Consider the following 5,204-nt stretch of genomic DNA (forward strand, 5'->3'; position numbering starts at 1 on the left):
TCTCTCTCTCTCACACACACACACACACACACACACACACACTCTCAGGGATGGAAAATTCCAGATTCACAAGGAAACTTGCTTCCCCCATCCTTTGCAACACCCCCTCAACTCTCAGCACATGTACTCCCTAGAGATACATTCTCACTCTTACAGCTAGTGGCTCAATAAGGGGGGTGCCTGTGGGTACAGGTTTTGTTTGTACTGGTGGGTATGTATTTTTGCATTGTAGTGCTTACTGTATGGATGTGCTCCTTAGGACTGTGTGTTGTGACCACGGGTGTGCATGAGGCTAGCTGGGTGTGTGATCTTGTGCCACTATGTTTAAAATAACAGCCCCAGGGGACCCAAGAGCAAAGAGAAAGTGCTGGCCAGAGAAACCAGGTGTCCTGGCTCTCTCCCATACAGCACCATACACACACACAGCAAGGCCACACATCTGGAAGCAGCATAGCCCCCCAGGCACATCTGGCAAGGTTAGTAAGTACATTGGTTGTAACACTTTCAGTTTATTGGCTGGGGGTATCCCCAGATGGCTGACCTCACTGCCTCGGGGGAAAGAGAGGGCCCCTACACTGCCCTCCCCATCTCTCCAGTCTCCTATCCGCCTCCATCACCTCCCTCACCACTGCCCATTGGACAGACATGCTGAAACCAGAGCTTTAAGAATAACACCAAAATGAGGAGGGGGAGGGCAAGGAAGGAGGAAGGTCGGGTTTGCTGGTGTGTTACAGTGAGGATTTTGCCACTGACTATACAGAATACAATTTGGAGTGAGAGGGACAAGAAAGATCAGGGAGTCTTTTGCTCCAAGTAAACCTCTCCCAGATCACAATGTGGGGGGGAAGTTGTATGTGTGTGTGTGGGGGGGACGGGCTGCTTGGAGAACACGGATGTCTTCGAGTCTCCGTGAAAACTTGATCTCCTGGACCTTTACCCCTCTCAGTCACAGGGCAGGCATAAAGAAAGGAGAGAAGAGAGGTGGTGGGGGAAGCCATTTAGAGAGAAGTCTGGTTCCTCTACCCGCAGAGACTCAACTGGTATCCAAGCTGGAGACTGTGGTTCGAGAGAGGAAAGGGGAATGGCCTCCCTCTGTCCCCTTGTCCAACCATGTAAGTCAGTCTGTATGTGTGTGTGGGGAGGGAAGGAGGGAGCTGGTGCCCGAGGGGAGGAAGTCTTCCTTTTCCCTCTGGGGATGAAGGGAGAGGTCACTTCCGGCTCATTTCCTGCTGTGAAGCGTGTCCTGGAACTTGGTGCTGGTATAGCGAAGATGGAAGCCTTTTTTGTTGATGGTGTCATCAGAGTGGAATCTCACCAGGACGGAATCTCCGGCCGAGTACACCTCCTCTGGGGGCTATTGGAAGACAAGGGGCCAAGGGTGAGCACTGCAGATATATTACCTTTTCCCCAGGCTGCTTCTAAAGGGACCAAGGCTTCAGGATGGGGAGAGGAAGAGCCTTCCCTCAAGAAAGTAGAGAATCATAGGGTCAGGGATTTAAGGCTGGAGAGGACCTTCTAAAGTTACTGAGTTCAAACCTCTCACTGTACAGGTTTGGAGACCAAGTCCTAGAGAGGTTAAGGGTCTTGTTCAGAGTCACACAACAAGGGTCTGAGGCAATATTCAAACCCAAGTCTTTCTGACTCCAATTCTAGACCCATTTATTAGGGGGGGATATATATATAAATTTTTCATCCAGTTGTGCCTTAGAAAAGGTTGAACAAGACAATGTTCTCTCCAAAATGATTTCAGTGGTGGGGATGAGGCTGGAGAAAAACAAGGGATGGAAGCCAGATTGTCAACCAGACCTAACTATGGCTTTTCTCCATAATAATACCTTGTGAGTCAGTTCATCCTTATTAAAGAGAGATGGATAGTACCTGTTCTAAGTCCCCTTCTCTATTCTCTCATTTTCCTTTGATGGTATGTCAGCTCTCATGGCTTCAGTTGCCACAGCCATGTAGATAGTTCTCAAATCTACATATCCAGGGGGCAGCTGGGTAGCTCAGTGGATTGAGAGCCAGGCCTAGAGACGGGAGGTCTTAGGTTCAAATTTGACCTCAGATACTTCCCAGCTGTGTGACCCTGGGCAAGTCACTTGACCCCCATTGCCTACCCTTACCACTCTTCTACCTTGGAGCCAATACACAGTATTGACCCCAAGACGGAAGGTAAGGGTTTAAAAAAAAAAGTCTACATATCCAGCTGTAGTCTTTCTTCTGAGCTCCAATCCCACATCTCCAGCTGTCTATTGGCCATTTGGAACTGGATAGCCTAGAAGCATCTCAGAGTCAATATATGCAAAACACAACTTATCATTCCCAACCCTTCTTTGGAACTTCCCTATTATTTGTTGTGTTTTCTTTTTGTTTTCTTTACTGCTACTTTCCTTCTACTGCTGAGGGCACCAGCACCCTTCCCAGTCTCCTTCCAAGATTCACAACACAGATGTGTTCTTTAGGTCTTGTCCTCACTCACCTCATGTATCTAATCTACCACTAAATATTATTATTTCTGCCTTCGCAATATCTCTTGATAGTTTCCTTCTCTCTACTCACATAACCCACTAACCTAGTTCAGGCCCTTATTATAATCCCATTCTCACTCAGACTATGGCAAATGTCTTTTTTTTTTAAACCTTACCTTCCATCTTAGATGTGTACTGTGTATTGTTTCCAAGGCAGAAGAATTAGTAAGGGCTAGGCAGTGAGGGTTACGTACTTTGGCCAAAGTCACACAACTAGGAAGTGGTTGAGGCCACATTTGAACCCAAGATCTCCTGTCTCTAGGCCTGGCTCTCAATCCACTAAGCTATACAGCTGCTCCTGGCAATAGGATTTTAACTGGCCTTCCTGCCTCAAGTTCCTTGCCATTCCAATCATCCTCCACAAAGCTACCACTGATTTTCCTAAAGGTAGGTCTGACCATGTCACCCCCTTACTCAATAAACTCTAGGAGCTCCTTATTAACTTTAGGATCAAATATAAAGTCTTCTGTTTGGAATTTAAGACTCTTCACAACCTGCTGATTTGCTATCTTTCTTGTCTTCTCATCACTCCCTTCCATGCCCTCTTGTTTGGCCTAGGGATGCCAACTTGCACATGGTACTTCATCTTCTAACTTCATGCTTATGCCCAGAATGCTTTCCCTCCTCAAGTCTGTCTCTTTACCTCCCTGGTTTCTTTCTAGATTCAGCTAGAATGCCACCTTCCAAATTCCCTCATTCGCTTGAGCTTTTCCCTCTTAAATTACCTTCCTTCCACTCTGGGGATATCTTGTACAGACACTGAATCTCCCCTACTTATATGTAAACTCCTTGAGGGCAGGAACCTGGTGCTTAATAAATGCTCATTGACTAATTAATGATTGGTAGCCTTTACTTTCTATGCTTAGGATAAGATGATGTCCACCAGGCAGCATTGGTGCCAGACTGTTGCTTGCTGTACACTCAGGTTCGGGACTCCAATATTGTCCTTTCCTTGCCCTGAGGGACCCCACAGAATACCACGTGTTACACTTCAATCCCAGACTGTCTTTGTCTAGGCTGTACACCACGGTGGCACACATTGAGGATATTCCTCCACCAGTCATAACTGGTGATGACTCTTGGAGAGGTAGGGAAAAAAACGAACTCACTCTCTTGAGAATCCTGACATATGACTAGATCCCTGGTTGGAACTGGGAGACCCTGAAATCATGTACCTTCATTTCCATCTCCCTCAGCCCTGGTGCCCTCTCCCCAACCTCTTGCCTTCACACAAAGGCTGAATAAAGTTCTGTTTTCCTAAAGGTCTGGCAGAAGTTGGACCAGGAGCTGCTGCAGATTCATCTGTATTTAACTTTTCTGGAGGCATTCAGGTGGCCCTCAAGAGAGCAGGGAGGTGATGGGAGAGTAGGAGAGAAGGAAAGAGGGAGAGAGAAAGGGAAAGAGGAGAGGGAGAGAGAGAGATGATGAAATAATTTCACTGGAGAAGGATGAGAGATAAAGTAGAAAAGACTTTTTAAAAGAGAGAAGAGAGGGCATGGAACTTACATTGATCTGTCCAGCTTTGATTTCCCTTCTGGGCCATAACATTATTAGGGGCTCCCTATGGGTGGGGGTTGGGGGGACTTTCAAAGTGCTGTGGAAATTGTTTGGGCAGATGAACTCAAAAGAAGGAAGAGAGTTTTTATGTAATTAGCAAAAGAATCACAGAGAGATACAGGTTGAGTTCTTACTAGATTCCATGCCTGCCGGGACACATGTATTTTGCTCTTGTTTTCTGTTCTCTGTCTAACCCTGGCTGTATGCTGGAAGGCCCCCCAAACCCATTTGACAGCAGGCACCTGGGACTCTCCACTTGGGACAAACAGAACTCCTCCTTCCCTTAAGGCTCAGTGGTTTCAGATCTATTTTCAGGGCAGGCCCAGTACAAATAAGGGCTTTGACCTGCAGGAGAGCTGAACCTCATGCTTTGGCCTCACCTCAGTGGCCTGTTTCTCCAGGGTCTCCAGAGATACTCACTTAGCAAGCCAAAGAACTCTGCCCAACTCAACTCCCAGCAAATCCTCAACCCAGTGCCCTTCCATGTTCAGACTCATGGACTCCATTTCAAGGGATCAGAGACAACCCTCCACCACTATCTATCTAGTCGAGGTGATGGGGAAGAACTCACCCCAGAGCCACAGTAGCGCCCCAGCCTGGGGGCTGTGCTGTCATAACCGTCAAAGAGTTCCATGTAATCATAGCCACAGTCAGCCTCCTCCTCCACCTCAAAGGTCTGGAACACCAGCTCCACACCGTAGCCCTCTTCGGCCACGATGACCCACTCACAATCTGACCCCCCAGGGTAGTTGTTGTCTCCGAACTGTGCATGGGAATAGAGGTCCTTGGTCTTCACTTCTGCTCGCACGTGGCCTCCACACTCTGTACACAGGAGGAATAGACATGCCCATGGAGGCCAGGAAGGTAAACAGGAGGAGGAGTGAGAGAGCTACCAATATCACCTCCTTTTCTTCCCTCCCTCCTCACCTCTCTTTCTTTTCTTCCTTCTTCCCTCTCCTTATATATCCCTCCCTCTCTCACCTCTGCCTATCTCCATTCCCCTTTTCTTTCTCTCCTTTCTTTCTCTCCCTTTTCTTCTTTTTTTCTCTCCCTCTCTTTCTCTCCCTTTTTCTTTTTTATCCTTCTCTTTTTCTTTCCCTCCTTCTTTCTCTCTCCCTCTCT

The 5,204-nt window shown here is 47.5% G+C and overlaps 1 long non-coding RNA gene across 1 annotated transcript; it reads right to left on the reverse strand.

Annotated features, from left to right (window-relative positions):
- Nucleotides 1-496: 496 nt before the first annotated feature.
- Nucleotides 497-5,038, reverse strand: LOC123255752. The gene is made up of 2 exons (XR_006506790.1): nt 4,654-5,038; nt 497-1,354 (listed from the first exon to the last, which is right to left on the reverse strand). It is a non-coding gene; the product is annotated as an uncharacterized LOC123255752 (long non-coding RNA).
- Nucleotides 5,039-5,204: the final 166 nt, after the last annotated feature.

This window comes from Gracilinanus agilis, unplaced genomic scaffold, assembly GCF_016433145.1.
Source record: "Gracilinanus agilis isolate LMUSP501 unplaced genomic scaffold, AgileGrace unplaced_scaffold51428, whole genome shotgun sequence".
Classification (NCBI taxonomy): domain Eukaryota; kingdom Metazoa; phylum Chordata; class Mammalia; order Didelphimorphia; family Didelphidae; genus Gracilinanus; species Gracilinanus agilis.